The sequence below is a fragment of the Triturus cristatus genome, chromosome 3_2, assembly GCF_964204655.1.
Source record: "Triturus cristatus chromosome 3_2, aTriCri1.1, whole genome shotgun sequence".
Lineage (NCBI taxonomy): Eukaryota > Metazoa > Chordata > Amphibia > Caudata > Salamandridae > Triturus > Triturus cristatus.
In genome coordinates, this window is record NC_140584.1 from 973,259,856 (window position 1) to 973,287,452 (window position 27,597).

Genomic DNA, 27,597 nt, shown 5'->3' on the forward strand with positions numbered 1-27,597 from the left:
GTTTACACGCGCAGGGGTGGGAAGGCCGCATGCTTATCACGCAGACCCTCTTCCAGCACTCTCATTCGCTGTAGTGGATGTTCAGTCCTAGGAATGTAGGAACAAACTATCTACTGCCTCCCTTGATGGACAGGTCCGCCCAGTTATCTCCACGGTTTGTGAGAAGGTGTGGGTAGACCTTCTGGTTGTCGTCCAGCAATGTTTCATCAGAGAGATTACAGCGTCCTGTGCAGAGTGCCAAAGGGAGTCTATGTTTGACATTTCTAGGGCTGTGGCATGGTCTATCACTAACAACGTTATTTCACACTGCAGGTGTAACGCTGAGACTGCTTTAGTTTCGATTGACAAAAGCTGTGGTTTTACAATATGTGAATATACCAAATCAAATGATTTGGTATATTCATATATTGTAATTCCATTTCTATTGTCAAAATCAATGGATGGTTCTCTTATGTTTAAATTATTTAAATGAATGACAGCCTATTGCTCTGTATAGTCCATATCAGTACTACTTGTGTTGCTTCCATACAGTATTTTTGATTAAAATTATTTTTGTGAGAATTCCTCTGTAGGAAGGTGAAATCTGACTGCATGGTTACCCCCACTTTTTCCTGGTGTTTTGCTGGTTTTTGACTAGTCTGATTGGGATCCTGCTAATCAGGACCCCAGTTAATCTGCTTTCTCCCTAAATTGGTTGTGCATGTACTTTAGGTACATTCCAGATTGGATTCTAGGGTACCCTTATAAGTCCCTAGTATATGGTATAATATGTACCCAGGGCCTAGGTACCCCAGAGGCCTCCCATGGGCTGCTGCATGTAATATGCCACCCCTGAGAGACCAGTCAAAATAACACCACAGGTCTGCTACAGCAGCCTGTGTAAGGTGGTGCATGCACCCCTTACTTAGATATAGGTTCACTATATCTATCCTAAATCACTGCACATATAAACCTATCAGTCACCCCTATGACAGGCCTTCTCAGTCCTGAAGGCAGGTTGCTGGGTTTTATGTGAGAGGGTGCCCATGCATGAGCAGAGCCCCTCTGCAGCTTTCGGAACCGATTTTCCGGGGTTGTTTGTGATGCAGCCAACCATATATACTTAAGTGCATTATAACCTCGCGGTAAATGCTAACTTTAAAACAGCTGCAAGGAAACATGTCGTGTTTGGTGTCAAACACCTTGGAATCATACCTCCCCGCCAGTAATCGGCAGGGGAGGTATGATTCCACCCTCCTAGAGGGAGAAATATGACAACACCGGTACACCGGGTACCAGCTTTCTCGACACTGGCATCACAAAATGGATGCTGCCAGCCACAGACACAAGTCTGCCCTCCTGCTGCTCGACGAAACTCCAGCAGGGGAAGGCTTGACAATAGGTTTCCTGTGACAAGGAGGTGTGACCACCTCCCAGACAGGCATTAGTGTATTGGGGCTGGGTGGGTGCACTCTGAGAGTGCTTTGATGTCTGCACTGGGGGCACATTTGCTGTCCCTGTGCATAGTCCAGCTCAAACCGGTTTCAGGAGCCATCAGCTCCTGCTCTGGTGCGAAACTGGTCAAAGGACATGGGTGTAGCCACCCCTCTGTCCTGTCCCTCCCATAGGTGCGTCTCCAGAGTTTGTCTGACCTCTTCCTTGGGTATAAAGTAGGAACCCCTGACTACAGGACTTTAGATTTTACCTAGACTAAACTCTGCTACAGAAACCAAGTACTTCGACGATCTGCACGACGCTGGACGACTGAAGAATCTCCCTTGGAGTAAAGGAGTTACTCCCCTGCAAGGCAGGCACCTAAAACGCATCTGACCGGTTTGCATCTCCCGAGCTCCTGAGGACTCCGAAGATTTCTGCAACACAGGAGGTGGGTTCCCGAGGTCCCTGAGGTTGAGCTGTGCTCTCAGCAATTCTGAGGCCCGTATCCCTCGTGGGGACCGTGCAACCCAAACCCCTGTGCACCGTGTACATTTGCAGCAGCATATGCTTTTTGGTGATCCCTGAGGCTGTAGTTTGGGCTACTTGTAGTCCTGACCCGAGCAGTATTTCCAGCAAAGATTTCCAGCCTACACTCCACGAATGTTCCGTGGGCTGGTACTTTGTGATTCAGCTTGAGGTCCCTTCGCAATCCCTGGTCCGTCGACCTGTGGGTCCCTGTGAAGGTAACTTTGACTTTCAGTGAGCTTTCCTGGTTGCTCTGCCTTTGCATCTCGATGTAGATGATGGGGGCCTATGGGATTACAATCGTCAAACTAGGTGAAGCTACAGCTAATCTTGGCAGCCCTTAAATTATTTCCATGCAGAGGTGTACCTTGAAATGGTATAGAATCGAAAATGATTGTTAGTCACAACTATAGTCTACATTGTGACAGCAGCACCTGCGCTGAAAAACAAACATTGGCAAAGCCAAAAGGTCTAGGTGTGCCACCTTTGTCAGTGCTTGTTATTTATCATGGTTTTTGTAAAATGTTATTGCTAAGGTACATGCCAGGCGCTTGCCAATAAAAAAGAAAATTGCTAAAAGAAAAAATATTTTTGTTGTTCCTGAAAAGCACGCATTGTCCCTGGCACTGAAGAGACCCACTTTGTGTGCGGATGTGCTCCGTGTGGAAGAGCAGAATGAAGTTAGCCAATAGCTGAAGTGGGCTGACCCATTGCCTCATGCTGTATCCTAAGGTGGGTGGAAGAAAAATAGACCAATGTATGGAGAAGGCTGGCTGAAAGCCCTCATAAGTACTGTATAATTTTACTAAAATCAAAAGATGTTGGCTAACGCCTGACCTAATAATATTGAATTAAACTTGCTCTACCAGCTCTTAACACTCTTTCAAAAGGAAGACAGTACAAGAGTATAGGTGTAAAGAGGTAGCTTTTAACTTCCATAGCCTTCCGAAATTGTATCACATTTTACCCTAATTGCAAATGTTCACTTGTAAAGCGTTATTTATGTCAACTCCTCCTCTCAACGGAAAGTCCTTTACAGATGCACAAAATAAGGCTATAGTTGCCACAAAGTGGCAACAGCATCGACAACACTTACATTTAGTAGCAGTTATAGCTTTAAAAACAAGCATTTGCAATGCAATAGGTCTCGCATTATTAAAGTTAGAGCTGTTGGCTTTGAAAATGACTATGTTATTTATTTTTGTTTTGTATTTGCAATTATAAATAGAGTTATTATAAGCACAGCTGATGCTTCCAGTTCAACGACGTCACAATCTTGACTGCCAACAATAATAGACATTAAAAACGGACAAACGTACCCTTCACAGAACCCCCTCGACCATTTTTCACACTATGTGCTTTATTGATAAAGTAAAAACTGCATACAATCGCATTTTGGAAAAGCTTACAGATGAATGTGAAAATAGTGCAAAAGAAAGCATGAATCCTTTGTATAATGTATCTTACTGAGGGCAGGTTATAGAATGCTGAGAGAAGAACGGGTAGTAGTAGCCGAAAATTGTGGGTTGCGGAGTATGCGGAGGGGTAGTATATAGAATAGTTGTTTGATATATTGTTATAAAATTGTAAAGCTATAGGCAGTGACTCTTATGTCCTGTTCTGTAGCACCACCAGCAGGTATGACTGTGAAGATACTTTGTTATAGGGACAGCAATTGCTTATCATTGTGAAAAATTTCATGTCGGTTTCTTTTTGATAATGTAAAAATATCTATCACATAGACATTAAAAAAGTGTGAATTGCTAACGATTTTATACTGTGTATGTTCGCAAACACTTTGACACTCCCAATAAAAGAGATTAAAAGGATTTAATAATTAAATATGTTAAATATTCATGTTTGCACGAAAGAAATACATGGTTTCTATTTCTTTTTGTTTTCCCATAGTGACGCAGACAGGGATGCAGGCAACCAGGAGAAATCCGACAAGGCCTCTGATGCGGGTGAGGGCAGGGGGGGGGATCACGAGAAGGACAGTGGCCCAGTAGACCACGCAAGTCACATGGGGCTTAGCGTTGCCCCAGGGAGGTATAGGTCAATTGGCAGCCCAGCAGGTGATAGAGAGTCAGTCGCTGCAAGGCAGTGCAGCATTGTCCCAGTGGCGAGTAGACCAGGAACTAACAGGGCAGTCATGCCGTAGTGTTAGGGTGTCCCAGAGGACAGGTAAGCACAGTCTTAACGGGTCTCGGCTTCCAGGGCCTCCTTCACCTCGATGCTCCAGTGTTCGATAGTGCTCTGCAGAGCCAGAAGAGGCAGGGGCCAATAAGGGGGTGGGGGGAGCTCCACAGGTGGCCCAGAGCCAACAGGAGTCAGCCGCTCTCGCTACCAGGTACAGGGCGGGGGTCTAACATGCACTCCCTCACCCCCATTGCAAATCTCATGCCAGCAACAATCCAGGGCAGGGCGACCGTCACTCACCAGGTCGGGCGTCAGCCAAACATGAGGAGGCCGCTGAGTCGCATCTGGAGCATTATTCTCCCGTAGGCTTCAGTCAGTCTCAGCAGCGGGCACCAGTACGCCCCCCAGGGCGCACCAGTTAGTGAGCGACAGGTACTCACGCCATGCACAGTCCCCTCGCAGCCGACTCACCAGTACAGTCCCAGGCTGCTCACGGCATCACCGGGCCGATGACAGCCCCCAGCTCATCGTGGCAAGATCCCCTTACACGGGTACTCAGGGCAGCAGGCGGCAAGGGGCACAGTCAGGGGGCCCCACCGGCAGGAACACGACCCAGGGCAGGCCCACGATGTATAGGGGCCGCTCATCGCCACTGCGAGCAGTGCTATGCCTCAGCGCACCACGGCAGGCTCAACAGCCTCCAAGATGGCGGTTCTCGCGGGTGGGCTCCTCCCGGTGCAGGAAAGGAGAGATTCTGCAGCTCTTAGAGCAGGGGGAGCTAGAGCGATGCCTCAGTCTCACTGCCCCGTTCAGGGATCAGGGGCTTAGTCACCGCCCAGGCACAGCTGGTCTGCCCGGGTGGGGCCACCATGCGGGAGTCAAGATGGCAGAGTCAGCCCCGCCGCTTCCCCCAACGCGAAGCAGCAGCTCCTGCACAGCGGCATCCGGGGCTGGCAGCAGAAGTGGGGCACGGCAGGCTTCACAGAGTCCAGACTGCATTGGGCTGGTTACGGTGCTTGGAAAGTGTTACAGGAGGCCGCAAGATTCCAGAGCTGCAACGGAGCATGTCATACTCCGTGAACTCCCAGCCACACCTCGTCAAATGGTTTTTAAAACTCATCATCTATTATAAAATGTTACCTTAATATCTGTTTGTAGATTAGGTGAATTATGAGCATTCTGAAAAAGTAGCATTTGCTTGAATATCTTTATTTTCCTTTGCAGTAATGATTTATTTAGTGTCCGGGCGCATTTAAATTGAAATATATTCTGTTATTTAAAGAAAGAAACACTAACAGTGGAACCTTCACTTGGCCAGCACCTAACCTTGTGTAGCTCTCCCTGTAATAACCCTTTGTATGAGGGGAAATCGTGTGCACACTCAGTGGCACCCACTGTTACAATGCCTATTCCCTTAGGAATCAGAGAATATACCAATAACCGAGAGGTGCACCACATGAAAGGCTTGAGAACAAAGGAATCCTTTGTAATTATAAAATTTCTTCAAAGATCATTCCTTATATTAATTTTATTTTCATTTATATAATAGTTCCAAAAGACATAAAAATCAGTTCATGTAACTCTACAAACAGACCAGCCGACGAGTTTCGTCCTGGAACAGGACTTCTTCAGGGCTGTCAAACAGTAAACAGAAAAGTACATATAAATAACACACATATAATAATACATATATAAAAACACTTATACATAGATATAAACACCATAAAAGCACCAAAAAGACAGAACGACATTGTGTACTGGGAGAAAGAAGAGATAATTCCCAGTTCTGGAATGCATTTACACCTATTAGTAATTTTATTCCTATGTTGAGAGTTCAATCTAAACATTCCAAGCAGTGCATTGTATTTAATACAAATCCAAAATCCTTTTAGGGGCCAAATAAAAGGAAAACGACTTGCATTAATTGTTAAGTGAGAACATAAGAACAGATAAGATTTGTGAAATAAAGACAAAAAGGGAAGTGAAGTGAAATAACAGGAAAAACAAAGGAGGAGAAACCTAACCTACCACTAAATCGTAGCGGAGATCATAGAGAGAAGTATCCTCGTAAGTGTTCCCCAATCTTTTAAATGTTCATATTGAAAGGCAGAGTTCCATCCAATCAGCTCTAAAATAAAGACACAGATAAAAGGGTACCTAGAGTCAATAGTGAGCATAAGGTTACAGAAGTAGTAGAGGAAAGTGCTGACACAACAACGTGTATGTACCAGACAACCTGCGTGTGACTCACAAATAAACGCCAAATCAGAGTTATCAGTATCACAGCCGAGATCCAGTGGGTTCCCATCGCAACAGTTCCACAGTCACAGGAACCAGACACCCTTAAATGATAGGGATGTTTATATTTAACATCGTCCCAAAGTTCTAAAAGGGAAGCGGGAATACATATCATCAGTAAGGAGAAATAAATATCGAACATGATCTCAGTTTTCTTAAGCTGCACTTGAATATATATTTTTAGTCGACAGTATGAAGATAGCGCTAAAGGGAATTATACAAATAATGAATGGAACACGGAGGGAAGAAACGACCTGAATCAGGAAGTGAGAGAAATGACCAGAGTAAATAGGGGGCTGCATTAAATTAGTTACACAATACATATGAATAAAACTCAGTCCTGCCTCCCAAGTCGTAATTCCAAACCCAACGCCCACGTATAGTGAACAGTATACATTAGTGTAGAGATACAGTCAGAAGAGGGGCCCAATTGCATAATAACTAATGGCTATAGCCCGTAATAAACATAGGGAAAGAGAGCCGTTATTTGTTAAGTTGTGTATAATTTTCAGCATCTGAGCGCTTTCGATTCCCGTGTTCGGCTGAACGCGGGAATCGAAAGCAGTGTTGCGCAAGCCCCACAGAGGAGGGGGGGAGGGAGTGCGGCAGCGAGGCAAACGTGTGCTGCTGCGCGTGCTGGCAGTCGTCGGGAATGGGCGTTTCAAAGGCGGGACATTGTCCCTCCTTTGCCCAATCGCGTGCCGTTTAAAAAAAAAAAAAAGCATGCGCAAGCCAATGCCAGACAGGGAAAGCAAAACCACACTCACGAGCGCGTGGGTAGCTTTATAAACCCCGTACAAGAGGTCTTGCGCTGCGCAAGCAGTGCTGAGCACTGCAACGCTAGGCGCGAGACCTAAAAATGGTGCTGGAGACATTTAACAGCTAAAGCTCATCCGACGAAAGTGCGACATAAAAATATTATGTCCGTAATTTGCTAAATACTGTGGTTTGACATAAGCACACAGTTCGACAAATTTCCACTTCTTCCCTTTATTTCAGTTATGAAGTACAAAGAAAACAAAGTCGCTTTTACTGCCCAAGGGTAATCAGAAGATTCTAGTTAAAGAGAAACCACAAAACCTCCACCACCATCACAGCCCTTGTCGACTCTGAATTAAGGTAGGTAGGTCTTCCTAGGCCTGCAATTCTGCACCTTTTTTACACTAGGGGTGGGAGGTTTAACTCAGGTCCAAGAGAGTTTCTTTTTTTAAAAACCTTTATTTTTCAGTTTTGAAATAACAGACAGCAGTGCAGGCAATATAGTACACAAAACATGACAGGTCATGTTGGAACATACCATCAAGTGAACACCCTAACTTTGATGCGGGGAAGCCTTCCCCTATCTCGATATGCATCATCACTATCACTCACATCCGTGTCATCACTGTCAGAGGACTGAGTGGCTCCGCACGGGTCCAAAAAGGCATCCCACCCATCCCTCCATACGAGAATGACATCCTCCAGTTTATCATCACGCCAACTTAGCATCATGTGCACCTCCTCAGCCAGTGCCCACTCCAGTAAATCCCTGTGCCACTGTTTAACCATAGACAAATGCAAAAAGTCCATCAATTGTTCTTTTTGCATTTGTCACCCCGAGTGGGACGGGTATTCCCAGACATGGGTCCCTTGCTCTCTATGCCACTGGAGTCAAGCTGTCCTTGCTGATGAGGCCGAAAGCTCAAAATTGGTCCTAGGATGCTTGTTTCCAGTACTGGGAGGATCTGGCTTGGCAGTTCGGGCTGGACAGTTTCCATTGGGCGCAGGGTCAAGACTGATTTGCATATGGCTGGGTCCAAACTGGAATGGCATGGTGTGCAAAAAAACAATGGATTTAGTCCCAGATCTCTGTACTGGGGTGAATATATGACATTAATCTGCATTCTGTCCATCAATTGTTCTGTTTGCATTTGTCACCCCGAGTGGGATGGGTATGCCCAGACGTGGGTCCCGTGCTCTCCATGCCACTGGAGTCAAGCTATCCTGGCTGATGAGGGCTGAAAGCCCGAAACCGGTGATGCTTGTTTCAAGTCCGGGGGGGGAGGACCTGGCTTGGCAGTTCGGGCTGGACTGTTGCCATTGGGCGCAGGGTCAAGACTGATTTGCATATGGCTGGGTCCAAACTGGAATGGCATGGTGAGCAAAAAAACAATGAATTTAGTCCCAGATCTCTGTACTGGGGTGAATATATGCCATTGTTCTGCATTCTGTCCATCAATTGTTCTTTTTGCATTGGTCACCCCGAGTGGGACCGGTATGCCCAGACGTGGGTCCTGTGCTCTCCATGCCACTGTAGTCAAGCTATCCTGGCTGATGAGGGCTGAAAGCCTGAAACCGGTCCTGGGATGCTTTTTTCCAGTCTAGGGAGGACCTGGCTTGGCAGTTCAGGCTGGACTGTTCCCATTGGGCGCAGGGTCAAGACTGATTTACATATGGCTGGGTCCAAACTGGAATGGCATGGTGAGCAAACAAACGCTGGATTTAGGCCCAGATCTCTGTACTTCGGTGAATGTATGCCAGTGATCTGCATTCTGTCCATCAATTGTTATTTTTGCATTTGTCACCCCGAATGGGACAGGTATGCCCAGACGTGGGTCTCGTGCTCTCCATGCCACTGGGGTCAAGCTATCCTGGCTGATGAGAGATGAAAGCCCGAGACCGGTCCTAAGATGCTTGTTTCCAGTCCAGGGAAGATCTGGCTTGGCAGTTCGGGCTGGACTGTTACCATTGGGCGCAGGGTCAAGAATGATTTGCTTATGGCTGGGTCCAAACTGGAATGGCATGGTGAGCAAAACAACGATGGGATTAGGCCCAGATCTCTGTACTAGGGTGAATGTAGGAAATTGTTCTGCATTCTTTCCATCAATTATTCTTTTTGCATTTGTCACCCCGAGTGGGACAGATATATGCCCAGTGTAGGTCCCGTGCTCTCCATGCCCCTGGAGACAAGCTTTCCTGGCTAATGAGGGCTGAAAGCCCGAAACCGGTCCTAGGTTGCTTGTTTCCAGTCCAGGGAGGATCTGGCTTGGCAGTTCGGGCTGGACTGTTCCCATTGGGCGCAGGGTCAAGACTGATTTGCATATGGCTGGGTCCAAACTGGAATGGCTTGGTGAGCAAAATAATGATGGATTTAGGCCCAGATCTTTAAACTGGGGAGAATGTATGACATTGTTCTGCATTCTGTCCATCAATTGTTCTGTTTGCATTTGTCACCCCGAGTGGGATGGGTATGCCCAGACGTGTGTCCCGTGCTCTCCATGCCACTGGAGTCAAGCTATCCTGGCTGATGAGGGCTGAAAGCCCGAAACCGGTCCAAGGATGCTTGTTTCCAGTCCAGGGAGGACCTTGCTTGGCAGTTCCGGCTGGACTGTTCCCATTGGGCGCAGGGTCAAGACTGATTTGCATATGGCTGGGTCCAAACTGGAATGGCATGGTGAGCAAAAAAACGATGGATTTAGGTCCAGATCTCTATACTGGGGTCTATGTATGACATTGTTCTGCATTCTGTTCACTAATTGTTCTTTTTGCACTGTTCAACCATGGGGCACTGCTGACCCATCCAAGTGATGGCCATTCTGTGCCTGGCCAGGACGAGCGCTATTTGCAAGAATTTGTGGGACGTTTTATGACCCTTTGGTCTCTTAACAAAGCTGTCGGACCTCACCCCGTCCCGCCATGGCCTCGTCCCGGGGTCCCCTTGACTCCTCCACTCTCTCTCCCTTTCAGTCCACAGACACCGGCGACTACGTCGTAATGCAGCAGGAGGAATGCGGCGGCTGGCCCTTTAAACCCGGCTCCTGCATCGATGAGCCAACCCCTTGGGAGGCGGAACTACAGTACGACGAGCCGGATAAGGAGAGGCGGCTCGAAGAAGAAGGCGGAACCCGGAAGGAGGAAGCAGAGAGGTGGAAGCCATGTATGCAGACACCGAAGTTCCCGGAGCAGACAATCAGAGACACTGAACCTTCGCTGGAAGAGCCGAGAGGCCAACCGGAGGACGCTGCCCCAGCCGCGGCCCAGGAGGGTTGTGGCTTGAACAGGTGCGTGCTCGGGTACGGGGGCTCGGGAGCGGGGTGGGAGCTCGGAAACCGGTTGGGTAGTTGGGGAAGGCTCACCAAATCCTGCCGTAGGCACTTGTAAGATCCAAGTCGGCATAGGACTGTCTACCTGATTCCCGCCTTCTCCAGTGCTGGTGTTTTCCTTCCGCTCCCGCATAACCCTCACCCGCCACCCTGTGATTCCAGCACGGGTCTTTCACCCCCATTTTTTTTAGTTGTTTGGCTCCAGATTCCACGAACACTAACCAGTGCCTTTTGTGTTGTTTGTTTTGTTTAGTTTTTTCTCTCCCCCTTGCCTCGACCCTGACGGCGAGAGAAGCCCAGCCTGACATCGTTAAGGAGAGGAGGAGGTTTCCTTCCCTGAGGAAAACGACGCCGGGACTGTTATCATTGGACTAATAATTTACGCCCACCTTGTTGGAATTCCTTAATAAATACGGGAGCCTTTCCCTTAGCAAATTGCCTTGTGGTCTGCCTATATCCCTGTCGCACCCCCACAATAGCCCAGCAAACACTGTAAAGGAATAAGGTTAATTTGTAGGTGCGTGGCCAGCATCTCTATGCCAGGTGCATGAAGTCTGCCTGCCTGTGCTACAAAGTGTACAGCAGTCCGGCCGGTTGGGAGAAATTCGGTGGAGACTCTTTGAAGTCATATAAGTTCCATGGAGGTTGTTGTAGTGCACCAGCTTAAAGCGGGCATTACAGGAAACAATGGGTATGAGTTCACAAATACCCATCCATGCACTGCCATCTAACTGGGAATCCAGGTCTGAATCCCACGCTGCACGCGTCTGGGTGGTAGACCAGCTGAGTCCTCTCTCATCACCCTATATAGATGTGTAATCAGATGTCTACCGGCGCCGCAAGACAATTAGATGTCCAGCGTATGTTTGGACTGGGGTGCAGCATGGAATAAAGGCAAGGTCAATTTGACCACATGGGTCAGTCCCTCATGATGGAGGAAATGTCCCGGCCCTAGCGTAAAGTCTTCTGAGGCTTGTTCAAATGTGATAAAAAAAACTCACCTGGATACAAGTCTCCTAACAGTGCACACTCACCTTCCCTCCAGACCTGAAAGGACATATTGTCCATCATTTGCCAAACCAGTGCGAGAATCCAAAGTGGGAGTTGTTGATGCAAGGGGGCGCGCCTCAGAACCACCGCTACATTGCACTGCCAAATGTGTGCCATATGACGAACCACATAGAGGAGATCCCTACCGACTCTCACCCCCTCCATTAGTGCCACGGGAAGGTGGTCTGTGGCCACCGGCCCTGCTAGTTGATACTACTCCCAATTGTCTCCCTCATCCAGCCACTGGGCCTCGTGCAGTAAATGTGCAGCGTATTAGTACAGATCAAGTCTTGGCACCTCGCTAACCCCTTCCTTATACCATCGGTCAACCTGGTTAGGGCTACTTTACTGAGATGTCCTGCCCACAGTAACAAGATAAGTACAGAATTCAGCTGTTTAACGACCTTGGGTATGAGGCAGAGCGAGTTCTGCAAGGTATACAGCCATTGCGGCAACAACACCATTTTGACCACAGTCAGTCTGCATCAGTGATAGCGGTAATGTGTTCCAGAAGTCCATTGACGTCCCTAAGGTGTCAACAACCTTGTCCATATTAAGGCATAATTGCTGTGTCTCAGTATGGGCCACCTGTAACCCTAGATATCGAAAGTGCGCCAGTTTGTAACACAGGCCCAGGCTTGGGAAGTGTTCCAAAGGTGTAGAGACCAGCGCTGCCAGAGGAAAGATTAAGGACTTTTTACGGTTGAGGCGTAGACCAGACAAGTACCCAAACTCATCTAGGAGTAGCTACAGTATAGATAATCATACTCATGGGGTGGCAATGTAGAAGAGCGTGTCGTCTGCATAGAGTGATATGATGTGGCACGTGTCCGCAAATGTATGCCCCAGTCCCACAATACGCATCGCGCCCAGATCGCCAAGGATTCTATCGCCAATGTGAACAGAAAGGGCGCCAGGGGGCAGCCCTGCCGTGTCCCTCGCCCCAACGCCCACGCCTCTGAGCGGCTTTAGCCAAAGCGCACTCTTGGATTAGTATAGAGCACACTGACCCATCCCCGATATTGTGGGCCAAGGCCCATAGCTCTTAGCACTTCAAGCAGGTAGCCCCACTCCACCCGATGCTCCATTTCATGTAGGACTTGGGCAAGACGTTGGAGGTTCATACCGGTTTTCCGCCCGGGGATGAAGCATCACTGGTCTTGTGTACCAGCCAAGTCGTATGAGGTGCCAGGCGATTGGCGAGTAACTTGCATAGTATTTTCACATCTGCATTGATCATGGTGAGCACCCTATAAGCCGTAGGGTCAGATGTGACATGGCCTGGTTTAAAGCACATGCAAATCTCTCCCTCCCTCATAGATGGGGATATGACTCGGCTCTCGCATGCCTCCAGAAAACCTCCAGGAGTCCCTGCGTGACTATCTGCGAGAACACCTGATCGAACTCAGGCATAAGGCCATCGCAGCCTGGTGCCTTGGGCCATGGTAAAACGCTCACCTCTGTGCGTAACTCCTTCAGTCTAATAGGGGTGTTGAGGGACTCAGCAGCCAGATCGCCCAGAAATGAGACATAGTGGTCTGGGGTTATGGCGGGATCCATGGCATGCACTCGCCACAAGTACTGCTGAAAAGTGCCCACTATCCCCATCCTGGTCGCAATCCTGTGCCATCCACTGATATTAAGTACGTAAGAAGGGCAGCATGTTCTCACTTCGGAGTACCCAAGCTAGCAGCCAACCTGACTTACTCCCTTCTCTGTCCAGCCTCTGCCTGTATTGCTAAAGTGTGTATTTGTCCAGCAGATCCCAGATATCAACTATATACCTACACACTGACTGCTCTCTGCTGCGGACACCCAGGTGAGGCTGTTCTCGGCCTGCAACGTGGCCAGTGTCGCCTCCTCCCTGCCAAGCTCCTGCTGAAGCTGCCTATTCATGCTGCAGGTTAAACCCATACATTGCCCCTCAACACCGCCTTCAATGTCTCCCACTCAATGACCCTACTGGATGTGGAACCCAAGTGGACCGACATGTAATCCGATAATGCCTGTGAGAGCTACTCCCTCCCAATCAAGTCCTCTAGGATGTCAGCTGACATCCTCCTGGACCGAGCCCCGGCACATAGTCTCCCCACTACAAGGCACAACTAACCGGGGAGTGGTCCGGCAGAGAGCATGCCAGATGGGTCACTTAAATTTTTTCCACCCGCGGAAATCCTGCCATGAGCATCCAGTCCATTCTGCTGTACATGTTATGTGTGGTGGAATGACAAATATATAACCGCTGCAATGGGTGGCTCATTGGTCAAATATCCACAAACCGCATGTTGTGCTTCACCTCGCTAAGCGCAGCGGTCATTAAGGACTTGGTACCCATCTGTCTGTTGGGGCGCCCTGTGCAGGTGAGCATTTAGTATGCAATTAAAGTCACCCAGCCCCTGGAGTGGCGCTTCCACTTAGTGCATTAGTAGGTCCTGTATGTTTTGAAAGGACACTGGGTCGTTATTTTTTGGGGCATAGGCGTTCAAGAGATTCAGCTCACATCTGTCCAGGGTCCCTTGCAACAGTACATTTCGATCACCCACATCAGCCTCCATTTACGTGAAGGAGAACGGGACACTGAGCGCTACCCAGATTAATGAACCCCTGGTATATGTTGAGTAGGAGGAATGAAATACTTTGTCATTTCTTTGCCAGGCTTGTAGCACCCGCATCATCTAAGTGTGTCTCCTGCAAGCAGGCTATAGAGATTCTATGCCATTTTAAAGTCAAGAGTCTGAGGTCAGCCCCCATCACACTGTGTGTCACATAGTGGTTGCGGCCAACTGCAAAACAAAAACGTGCAATGCACAACAAAGCCCCCCCCTCCCATGGACAAACATGCTCAACCATACGACTATCAATGCCCACCCCACGGATATGCCAGGACATGCACAGCATCCCTGCAAGTCCAATAGGGACCGGCTAAGTCACTCAACTGGTCAGCTTCTCGGCAAGTCACTCACCCACAGTAGAGACAGTTCTGCATCGAGACATACCTGATCTTGTTTTGCCAATATTTACTCATGCCCCACTGAGGTCAGTGGGGTAGGCTAACATTCTCCTGCAGACAGCTCATCAATAGTGGGAAACCCAGGGAGGCATTCTGCAGTCACTCTCTGCCCCTTCACACTGCAGCGATATCTCATTGAAATGTATGGCTCACCAACAGACCAACAAGTGAGAGCAGTATCTACTGTCCCGCTCAGATATGACCACTTCCCACGTCTGGGGAGACCACGTTATCAGGTACACAGTCCATCATAGGGCTTGAGGCCCTTGATTCCATCCGCCACTGGCAACATGTCGACATCCTGCACCATCTCCTGGGTCTCCACTCATCCGAGCTGCATGGTGATGTCCTCACAAACATGACCCTTTGGTCCCCCAGCAGGGTGGTGTTGGAATCATCCCTGGCCAGTTTTCGGCAGCGAGACCCTTTCCTGGCATGAGTTCCCCAGGTACGTTTTTGGCTATGGCAGAAGTGTGGTGGTATTACCTCCCCCTGGATCTCCAGCCATTCCCACACCTCCTCCAGACTGTCAAAGAAGTGCTTTTCGCTTGCGCTAGGACCTTCAGTTTTGTCAGGAACAGTAACATGTACTGAAGTTTGAGCGCCCTCAACTTCTGTTTGACGCCTAGAAAGGACTTGCGTTGCTCCTGCACTTCTTTAGTGTAGTCCGGATATATGCGTATCTTGCTGTTACCGAAGAGTGGGGCTTGCCATGTGTGGGCTGGGCTAAGGATACAGTTGCTGTTGCGATAGTTGAGGATTTAGGCGATTATGGTCCTCTGCGGTGGCTGCACCAGGACTCTATGGGCCCTCTCCACCATAAAGAATTCAGAGAGGCCTTGCGGATTGAGTTCAGTGCGCACGCTTTTTCCAGGAACTTTTCGGTTGAGCCTCCCTCCGTCCTCTCTAAAAAAAACGTAGGACTCGGATGTTGCTGTGCCAGGAGCAGCCCTCTGCATATTCTACTTGACTTCTAGCTCCTTCTTGGTCATAGTCATCTGGGCCATTTGACCTTTCTGGGCTACCAACTCCCCCAGGTGGTCCGCTATGTTACCCTCCGCTGTCATGCCTTTGTCCGTGACCTTCCGTAGGTCCCCCCACAACAGGCTAGCATCAATCGACACAGTCTCTATTTTGTGTTTCAGTGTGGGTCTGGATCCTTGAATCGCACCAAACAGGTCTGCTGGTCCGCATCCCCCTCTGGTGCATCCCCGAAATCGTTCGATCCTATTAGCCCCTTTATTCTTTTGGTGGGGTGTAGCACAATGGTATATTGAGTGATGGTGTTCGCTGGAGTCGAGGGGCTGCCATGTCCTTTCCCATGGTGCACCGAGGGAAGCGGTCTCTCAACCTCTAAGCCACCGACTGCCCCTACACCTCTCACCACCCAATCCACAAGGAGCATTAAGCAGCATCTACCACTCCTATGAGGCCACCTGCCCTGAGCTTCCACTTGTATGCAGTCTCCGGGGCCATCAATGTAGGACAATGACACCCCTCTAAATGAGAGCCCACCAAATCCACTTCTGCCACTACAGAGGGATCAGGGGCCTTCCTTGTCATCCTGGGGTCTCACGATGGTATCACCACCATCGCCTGCGTGTAATTCCCCCTGACCTGAAGCCAGCGGGCCGTATTAGGAGCTAAAGTAGTGCAGGGCATGGTCCCAGATAATCCGATCTGTGTGCGGGTGTGGGGGCACCCAGGGGGCAAGGGCACATACCCAGTCCCAGGATGGAGTTTCAATATCCCCACCTCGGCCCCAGCGGGTGATGTGGCCTGGGTCCGGTTTGAGGTGACCTGCCAGGCAGCCAAGCACTGTCCAGGGAGGTTGCACCATTACTTCTTCAAAAGCACCTTGAGGACATCCAGCACTCTCCCGCTACTTCACCCACTACAACTTTATCAAATGCAGCCTGCTCAGTGGATAGAATGTGTGGCTATTTGTTGATAGGCTGTGGTTCCATCCGCTGCTATGGCACCACACTGTTAGTTTCAGCCGCTACACCCTGGCAGGTCCACACTGATGGCAGAGGAGGCATCGCATGTCACCCCAGACCCAGCCGGGGGCGGCACTGTTAGCATCTCGGGGGCCCCCGCCAGTCACCAGGTCATCTGCAAATCTGGCAGGTAGTATGGGCCATCACGCGGCCGCTCCTTAAACTGCAGCAGGCGCATCCCCACTGCAGCCACAGAACAGGGCACCTTTGGTATGCTTTGGGGTGGTGCTGGCAGGCCCATGGGCCCAGTGAATTAATTGGCACCCCCACACTAGGTGCCTCCCGTGGTGTCTTTAGCTCTAGGCCCACATGCTGGACAGGACGACTACGCTGACACAGGGGCAGGGTACTGGAACTGGCCCAGAGCATGTGCGCTCGGCCCCTTTTATTAGCAGGGTCACCTGACTAGTGACGCCTGTGATGGGTGGGTGCACAGTGTTGGTTAACACCAGGCGGAACACTAGAACGTGTCCAGCAGGACACTACACCCCCACTCAGGCGGATGTGGATGCTTCACAGGTCATACTGCAGGTGGGGTGGATAACCAGGGCGAAACTCCAGCCCCGGCGCTCCTGGCAGTCTCTGGGAAGGGATTCACACGCTCTGGGCCCCCTCACCTCCTAGACAGGCTATGGCCGTACCCCAGGGCAGGCACAGGGACAAGTGAGGCAACATCCCGCCAACAGGGGGTGACGGACAGCACACGCTATGCGCTAGATGCCGGCTGCAGCTCCTCGTTATGCAGCATGCCCTAACTGTGCAGTTCGCTCCACTCGGAACTCTCACAGTCAGGCGCTTCTCGGGCATCAGCAGGCTTTGGGCAGTATGCGCCGTCTGCTTAACAAGGATGGCTTCATTTGGGTGTCTGAAGACAGGATTCTGCAGGATTAACAAGGAGTTGGGTGAAAAACTGGCCGGGAGCTCTGAGGCTTCCATCCTTGCACATAGATACCATTGCAAAAGTGCAGAGTGCACATGTCCCATTAAGCAATGCATAAACATGGCAAAAAGCCACTCTGTAGTTATAGTTAGGATTTCCATAGATACAAATTCCTCAGATTTATGCCCCCTAATAACTTTGCAGTCATTTGACAAATCTCTGCTAAACTTTCCAGACCTATTGCCCCTGTTACATTGGGTATTGAAAGTTTCTCAACGTTTGGGCAAGGGAGTGGAAAGAAAAAAGGAGGGTCTCATAACATGTTTTGACTCCAATGCTTTTTACATAGACTTTTTGTATTGGACGTAGCGGCAAAACGGCTGAACGGATTGTAATGAAATTTCACAGCAATGTAGATGAGCCTTTTTGCTATTGCAAGTTAAGTTATGAAGTGGTTATGAAATTATGAGGGCCAAAAACCTAGTGATATCTGTGTAGCACAATAATACTAAAGGTAAGGTACCAAGGTAGCCCAGACAATAAACTAGACTGTATATGTAAAGCTTTAGATGTATTACATGAACAACTAAAAGACCCCTTTATGTTCACATGCTAATGGAAACCAATAAACAAATACATAACAAATAGAATATACATCTTAATTTACGAAAGTTTTCTTTGCATGCTTTATGGCTCACAAAATAAAACTGTGCCCAACAAGCCAAACAAAAACTTCCTCATGCACTACTGTGCAACAAAATGAAAAGTGACCAAGCAGTGAACTACACACACTACTAATATGGAAGACATGATAATGAACCACTAGCAAAATAAAATAATATCTCAATTTTGTACAATAACGATTGGATTTCATTCACTTTGGTCTACTTATGTAGCACAAACCTACTAAAAGTAGCAAGGAAGCCCAAAAAATAAAGTAGACTGCATATGTAAAGTTTCAGAATCACTACATGAACAGCTAAAAGACACATTTATGATAACCTGATTATGTAAACAAATAAACAACTACATCACAAATACAATAGATAAAAAGAAAGAAATTGCATCAAATCGTATTACCACTCTGTAGTTATAGTCAGGATTCCCATGGACAGGAATTCCTCTTTATTTTACTCCCTAATAACCTTCCACCTGTTTGACAACTCACCACAAAACATTCCAGATCAATAGCATGTTCTACATTTTGTGATGATGTAAATTTTTGTGGTGAATCGTCAAGGGGCTGCAAAGATAAAAGGGGGTCCCAAAACGTGCTTTTGCACCTGTTCATTTTCCACAGACTTGTAGTTGGCGTAGCGCAGAAATGGCTGAACGGATTTACATGAAATTTGCCAGTATTATACATTATCTTGCACAGATGATCCTTTTTGAGTACTGCCGGTAAGTATTTTCTAAGTTATAAAGCATTTAACCTTGATGATATCTGTGACTGCAGTACTTTTATGGGATTTCGTGACCCTGTGATACTACAGTGGTACAAGGCGATGACAACTCATTATCTGATTGGTGGCTTAGGACCTTAGATATAGGCAAGTATTCTATTTTATATTTTTTCCCTACCTATTACCACTTTAGAAAAGTTTCTTTTTTTTAAAAAAATGGAGTACCACTGTACTACCTAGGAAGCACTGCAGGACTTATAAACAAAACCAAATCTTAAACAAATGTGTAGTACAATGAACTTACAAATTTACCATATTTAAATCTGTAAAACAAAGTTTACAGTGTACTGTGAAGATGCCTAAAATTCTTATAAAAGCTACAGTACTTACTATGTACTAGCACAGTACTCCAAGAACGTATTTAAAATTTTGTAAGAAATATAAATACATTTCCCTACGTATTACCACTTTCAGAAAGTGGTAATAGGTAGGAAACTACAATATAGTTTACTACTTACCTATATCTAAGTCACTAACACAGAACACAGCGAATTGTAGTAAAACAATATGGCTGCCTTTTCATTTTTTGAAAACAGCCATTACCCAATTATATACTGTCTTGTCATCGCCATGTACCACTGTAAACCGCAAAGTTCCTGTGGTATACCATGGCCTAAAATATAACTATGACCAGATGTATTATTGTATTGCAGGACCCTTGCGTCCCTCCTGGTGATGCATGGTCAACTCAATACTTAAGTCAGATTTACAAAGCAACGCAAGGCCACCATGCATACACTATCCAGTATACACCACTCCACTGTACGATATTCCAGTATACTCCACTCCAGTGTACATCACTCCACTGTATGCCCCTCCACTCAATGCCACGCCACTGTATGCCAATCCACTGGATGCTACTCCACTATACGCTATTTGACTGTACGCCATTCCACTGTATGCTACTCTATTTTGCGCTATTACACTCTACCCCACTCCAGTGTACACCACTACAGTCTCCATCACTCCACTGTACGCCAGTCCACTGTATGCTACTCCACTAAACTCCATTACACCCTATGCCACTCTACTGTACAACACTCCACTCTACCCACTACACTGTACACAACTCCGCTCTATGCCAATCCACTCAACACTATTACAATGTACGCAAATCCACTCAACGCCACTTCAGTGTATACCAGTCCACTATACGCTGCTCTAATATATGCTATTCCACTCTACACTATACCATGTACGCCACTCCACTTTATGCTATTCCACTGTATGCCACTTCACTGTACACTACTCCACTCTATGCCACTCCAGTGTACGCCACTTCATTCTACTAACACTCCATTCTGCAGTCCATTGGATGCCACTCCACTCTACGCCACTCAACTTTATGCTATTCCACTCTACCTCACTCCACTGTATACCACTCCAGTCTATGCCACTCTATTTTACGCCACTCCACTGTACGGTATTCCACTGTACTCTATTCTACTCTATGCCAGTCCACTGTACTCCACTCTATGCAATTCCACTGTACGCCACTACACTCTACACTATTACACTGTACGCAACTTAAATCTTCTCCACTCAATTGTATGATATTCCACTATACCCCACTCCACTCTACGCCACTTCATTTTAGCTATTCCATTAGACGTCACTCCATTGTACGCCACTCCATTATGCAACCCTCCACTCTATGTCACTCCACTCTACGCCACCCCAGTCTACACCACTCCACTGTACGTTACTCCACTATATGCTATTCCACACCACACCACTCCAAGCTATTCCACTGTAGGCCACTCCACTGTACGCTATTCCACTCTACACCACTCCAGTTTATTCTCCTCCACTCTATATAACTCCACTCTACAAAACTCTACTACACTCTATGCCACTTTACTAGACTCTACTCTATCCTAGTACACTCCATTGTCCAGATTTGTACACAACTCTATGCCTGTACACTCTAATGTACAACATTCTATTCTACTCTGCGACAGTGTCCGGCACTGTATGAAACAGCACTCCACTCTACTGCATGAGCCGCCATGCCAATTTATAACAAACTCCTCGGCTCTGCGACATTGTGTTTACAAGTTCAAAATGCTGCTGTTTTTGAAGCTTTAGGAATCAAGAAATATGGACTTCAACATGTACATTGGTTGCCTTTGTCAAAGAGAATTCTCACTGTACCAAATGTTATTTAGAAAGATGATATATTTTTTATAGTGAGTACTGTTATATTAACTTTCTTATTACCCTTATATATTTGGTTAAAAGATAAACAAAAAAAAGTCAGAGGTGCTGTGTTGTTTAGGAAATGTGCATTTTCTGCATGATCATCCCAGAATTTTGCTTTCTGCTGAACTCTATATTATTGCTGGGTTTAGAACTTTGTGCAGTTTACCCCTGCTAACTAATAGTACTAAAGCACTAACATTCTGCATTACTGACAAAACTGTGTCACACCTGAAGCCATTTTGCCGTTAAACCTCAAGCATTTCTTTTAGAAATGCTCCCACCTTGGTCGATTTGGCATACTCTTCATTGGTAAATTTAACTTACCTATAAGTCACTAGCAAATGGGATAACATTTACTAAGGCAATCCAAATTATTCTGAGCACTCAGAGTTCAAAAATAAGTCAAACGTCCAATCCAGGAGTTGAAAAAAGAGTCAAACATCCAATCCAAGGAGTTGTACCGCAGAGCAAGAGAACGTGGAGAGTGCTCCTTCAACAGTAACGCCGGTACTGTTGAAGGGGCACACTGCGTGTTCTGCTACTCTGCCATTGATTGACATTACACCTAACATTCGAATTCAAACTTTTATTTGGCTTTTGCTACTATATTTGGATTTACTACGCTTTCCTCTACATCGGTCCTGACGAAATGATAGACTAATTAGCCATACGACGAAACACGTGTTGGCAGGCTGTTTTATAGTGCATAACCGCTGTATTGATTGGATGTACAGAAACACGCTCCTTTGATGTGAATTGGTGGATCGGATTAAAGCTGGCAGAAATTAAATGACTCCTTGGATTGGATGTTTGGCTTATTTTTTAACTCTGAGTGCTCAGAAGAATTTGGATTGTATTGATTAACCCAATTCTGGGGTTATGTTTGGGGTTGTGTGGTGCCAACCCCTGCTCTAGAGCACCATTAATTTGCTATATATTGTGACTACTGTGTCCTGGAATATGTGAGTGAGGCAGGCCCGTGCCCAGAACAAAATGTTTACGGGGGCATGGCCCTCCACTGTGTCCAAACATTAAAGCTGTGCTATATAGGTGCATTATTTCCAGAATACTGGTTGTACTACTAAATAACGACACCCAGGTTATTTTGGTACAAGACTATTGTTGACAGAATATTGAATGAAAAGTGCATATAGGGAAGTAGAAATGTACTATTCCTAGCTCCACATATACATAACTTGAATATACATTTATCACATAGGTACATATATGCGGAGTAAGGTATAGAAAATCTATGTTTACTTGTCAATATTTTAGATTCAATATTCTGTCATCAATATTCTGTGGTATCAATATTCTGGATTTGATATTCAGAGTGCACACTGTGTGGTTCTGTGTGAAGGAATATGTGAATATTTTAAGGTACATATTAAAGTACACTCAATCAACTTTCCACAATCTAACTTTAAATCCTATCAATTATATTGGATTTAAAGTAGAGGGGTTCAAAGTTGTAAAGTAGTCTGGCTTGCAGCTTTGTGTATTTTCCAAATTGTTCTAGAAATGCAAAACTTATAAAGTTTTTTTAAAAATATATATAAGCTGGCATCATCGCTTCCTCTGACAAAACTTACCTAGTGATGCATTTCCAGCCTCCACCCTCAACTTTGGTTTGCTGGAGGATCACCTACCTGGCACATTCTATATCAGGAAATTTTCATATCTGGAAGGCCCAAAAGGATAAACCTAAACACAAGTAAAGTTAGAAAACTTCATTTGCTTCGTAAAGTGTGGAGTTTCCTAATTCTGCCCAACTTTGTAAAGGTAGTTTTAATTTAACTCATCACTAATTTAAAATAACTCTACCGAGAGCTTGGAGCATATCCATCAAGTTGACAATGTTCAACATTCCGTCCATCTTTTTTTTGTGTGGCATTTTCACCCTAAGTGGGAAGGGTATGCCCAGATGTAGGTCCCGTGCTCCCTACGCCACCGGTTTCAAGTTAGCCTGGCTGATGAGGGTTGATGCCCCCAAACCTGTTCCAGGATGCTTGTTTTCCGCTCCAGGGAGGACCTGGCCTGGCAGTTCAGGCTGGACTGTTCCTATGGGGAACAGGGTCAAGGCTGATTTGCATATGGCTGAGTTTAAACTGGAATAGCATGGCAAATAAAATAATGATGGATTAAACCCAGATCTGTGACTGGGGGTGGATATTTGACGATATTCAACATTCCGTCCATCATCTTTTTGTGTTTCGTTTTCACCCTAAGTGGGAAGGGTATGCCCAGGCGTGGGTCCCGTGCTCGCTACACCACCGGTTTCAATGTAGCCTGGCTGATGAGGGGTGATGCCCTGAAACCGGTCCCAGGATGCTTGTTTTCCGGTGCTGAGAGAACCAACGAACAGACAGACTGACGACGGGAAGCGTAAACTGCACCTAGAATTGTGGTCACGCGGAGCAAGATGGTGGCTGCGGTTGTGGCCGGCTAAGCGAGTGCTCTCCACCTCTAAATCCTTCCCGTACCTGATGTGGCTATGGCGTGCACATATCTTCAAAACTTCGAGGCTGGATTTGGATACATGATGTGAGGGATGAAAACCGAATAGCTTTGAGTAGTTTGAAGCGAGGTTGGAGTCCTCTTTTGCCCCTAGGAGATTCGGCGTTTCCGTCTCGGAGCTGCCCGGAACTGCCCGACGCTAAGTCCTCCGTGTATGCTTTGGAGATTTTCGGCTGCGGCAGTCGCCCGTTCCGAGCTGAGGTTCCAGCTTTGCAGGCGCTTGTGTTTTTCAGGACGTGTTGCTGCTGGTCTCTTTGATGGAGGTATGGTTGGGAAGAACCGCAATAGAGGGGCTGGTAATCCCGTTGGCACACCAGTGAGAACGCGGCAGACAGCCGCTGGCGTAAAATCGATCGAGAAGGGGGCAGGAAAGACCGGGAAGGCTCCGCACAATCACAAGGAAGCGGGAGCAGAGAACCAGCCAGAGTCTCAGCCGGGCTTAGGCTCACATATCCCCGCAATGTTTAAGGTTAAACACAAAACAGGTAACCCGGTAAACGGCGAATCTAGTCCTCCCGAAGGAGCCCAACAGGGTGTATGTCCTCTGGAGCCCCAACATGATTCACATGATCTACAAACTACGACTTCGATCCTGAATAGTCCTGATAGGGGAATTCTGCGAGCTGTAGTCCAAGAAGGGCTAGGACAAACTCAGGATTCAGAAGCACATCAAGTAACACACCAGACGCAGCAACCGCACATTCAGAAGGGGAAGATGCCTCCTTTAGCATCCATTGGGGGTATAACTGCAGCTAAGCCGCCAAAAGCTAAACCCGGAGCTCTCGAGTTGCCGTTAGGTCCGGCTGATGTGCCGGATAAAGTATCAACTACGGAGGATTTCTTTTCCATGTCCGATAGATCTTCAGTGGACAGTGTGGTTCAAGACTGGCTAGAAGGGGCCAGTATGGGAGGAGAGGAGGAGATCTTAGAGGACTTGGCCGATCCTCAGAGGAGTTGTGAGAGGATAGCTAGTGGAGGGGCTCCGAGAGGCTCAGAGGCATCATCTATGTGGGATGAACAGAGCTCGCCGAATTTTATCACGCCATGTTTACCAGGCAAATCAGCTGCTCCCACACAAGGTCAATTAAGGGGGGAGGATCCAACTCCGGGAGAGATAACTCTAGCCACTATCTATGACTTAATCATGACTCATAGGGCAGAGACCCAGGCTGGCTTAATACGTACCCAGAATGCGTGCAAACGGCTCCAGAATGCTGTCAGGCGAGTTGCTAAGACTTGCTTAGATGTGTCCACAAGGATGATTGAGGCAGAGACCAGGATCTCCACACTGGAGGATGAACTATGCGCCCAGAAGAAATTAACGGAGTCCCTCAAGGCACAGCGTGACGATACGCGATGGAAGATCTCTGACCTTGAGAATAGGTCTAGACGCAACAACTTGAGGGTGCTTGGGGTACCAGAGGGAAAGGAGGGATCGGACACGTTGAGGTTTACGGTGGGGTTATTAACGGAGGCTTTTCCGGAGCTGGGGTACTGGGAGTGGCAAAAGGAGGTCCAAAGGGCACATAGATTTCCATTTGTGCAGAAGAAGGGCCAACAGCCAGAATTTCCTAGGGCTATTTTGATCTCCCTGAATAATTTTAGGGCAAGAGAGGAGCTATATGATCTAGCCCGACCAAACAAAAGAAGAAATGCCGGGGGGTGTGAGTTTTTTGTACGGCCAGATTACTGTCAGGATACTGTTGAGCGGCGCTGGAGGCTAAGACAGCTTATCTCAGGGTTTCAGGCAAAGGGGGCCCAGGTGTTCCTACAGAATCCAGCTAAATTGAAAGTTATTAAGGGTGGCCATAGTCAGTTTTTTACATCCGAAATCAAGGCAAAAGAATATCTTCAGTCAATCTGATTGTACTCTATGCACTGTACGGTTCTGGAGGTATTTGAGGGGTGCATGGCGTCGGAGGTATAAGCTAGAAAATTTAGGAATATCGGATATTATGTTTACAGTGATATAGTTATGTGGTGAATTATGCCATTCGCTCCTTTGGTTTTTTTTTTTTTGGTTTTTTTTGAGTGCGGGAGGGTGGAAGAGGTGGTGGTCGAGCACTGGGCTTTACCATCACTAGGGAAATTGTTTTTCCCAATGCTCGTTGAGGGAGGTTCAGGGCGGGTTGGGGGTGGGGTTGGAGGGGGTGGGGGTGGGGGTGGGGGATGGTGGTGGTGGGGATGGGTTGTAATCAATTCAGTGAGGTATAAGGATTATACATTGTCTTTAAAAAGTGTTGGGTGTATCAGATCTAAGCTAAGTAAGGTAGCTGTCGAAATTGTAGGGCGGGGGGAACCCTTTAATGCTGTTCTATGTAAGAATAATTATGATTTTGAATGATGAAAATAACTTGTTGTACACTGAATATCTGTGGTCTGAATGACTTTAAGAAAAGGCGCGTCTTAGCCAGAATTATATATTCAAGCTCATGGGATCTGCTTTTTTTACAGGAGACACATATAGCGTGGTCCAATAGGGCCTGGCTTGGCTCTCTAGGGCTTGAACTGTTGGCCTGTACTTCTCAGGCAGTTAACCAGAAAGGAGTTGCAATCCTGGCTAAAAGGGGTTTTTTGGAGGTCAAAAAACATAAAGCGGATAAATTTGGTAGGTGGGTTGTGATGGAGGTAGTAATCTCACAGCAAGTCATGACACTGTGCTCAATATACGCACCAAATGTGGACGATCCAGACTTCTTTCAAGTAATTAATACAGAGTTATCTCTATATCCTCAGCCTATGTTGGTCTGTGGTGACCTAAACATGCATATCTATTCGCAGTTAAATATGAGGACAGCCAAATCTTATACGGGCAGGAAACCGAGAGCTTTTAGGAGTCTGCAGGCGTTGGTGCAAGATCAAGGCCTGTATGATGTTTGGGAGGAGTTAAAACCAGGTCAAGATGGGTTTACGTATTTTTCTGCCCCACACAAGAAGATGGCACGACTGGATCTTTTATTGGTCTCTGATGTTATACTATCAAGGGCCTCTATAAATGTACCCCCTAAGATAATTTCGGATCACAGCCCAGTAGTATTAGAGTTTGAATGTACTGGGTTAATGGCTAAGGGGAGAAAATGGACTTTTGATAGGAAGTTATTGATGAATCATGATTACTGTAGCTGGATGGAAAAATGAATCCCTGAGTTTATTCAGCTGAATATTGGATCTGCCAGGTCGGAGATTGTTTGGGACGCTTTCAAAGCTGGCATAAGAGGCGAGACAGTAAGGTTTGTAGCAAGGAAGCGGAAAAAGGACCGTCTGAAATCTCTAAATGATCTGGCGGCCCTCTCTATGCTGGAGCAAAAACTAGTCTCTGAGATAAAGTGTGCTGGGAGGGTCAGGGAGGTTCATGCGGAAGTTGCTGCTTTTCGTTCAACTATATATCAAGGGTATGCAGATGAAGCAGCCGCCAAGTATCAAGTACATAGAAGCGAGTTCTATGAATATGGAGAAAAGGTTGGGAGTGTCCTGGCTAAAAGGCTACGACAAAAGGAGGTTTACTCTAGGATTCTCAAGATCAAGGATATGGATGGGAACCTATTAGAGACCCCCTCCTTGATTCATGATTCTTTCAAAAAATATTATGAAAAACTATATACGGCAGAATCGGTTAGAGGAACGCAACAATATTTAGAGGAAATGGGCTCTGTCGGATTAGAGGAGGTGGATAAAGATGCACTAGTAGAAAGGATTTCTTGGGAAGAGATCGAAATTGCTATGCTGTCACTAGCCTCAGGGAAGGCGATGGGGTCAGACTCAATCCCCTTAGAGTTTTATACTAAGTTCAGGAAGAGTCTAGCTGGGCTATTGACCTCGGTTTTCCAGGCTGCGTTTAAGGGGGCCCCCCCCGGCCTCTTGGTCGGAAACAGTCATAATAATCTTTAGGAAGAAGGGAAAGGATCCCTGTGAGCTCTCTTCATACCGCCCAATCTCCCTTATAAATGCCGACAACAAAATATACTCGAAATGCTTGGCAAGGAGATTGGGGGGGGATTATTACCCCTTTAGTTTC

At 47.0% G+C, this 27,597-nt stretch overlaps 1 long non-coding RNA gene across 1 annotated transcript in view; it reads right to left on the reverse strand.

The window, feature by feature from the left end:
- Positions 1-5,641: 5,641 nt before the first annotated feature.
- Positions 5,642-27,597, reverse strand: part of LOC146858910 (uncharacterized) — a 57,780-nt gene continuing 35,824 nt past the window's right edge. The window contains exons 2-4 of the long non-coding RNA XR_014979709.1: positions 6,332-6,465; positions 6,109-6,208; positions 5,642-5,714 (exon numbers count right to left, since the gene is read on the reverse strand). This is a non-coding gene — a long non-coding RNA (uncharacterized LOC146858910). The remainder of the gene's footprint in view (positions 5,715-6,108; positions 6,209-6,331; positions 6,466-27,597) is intronic.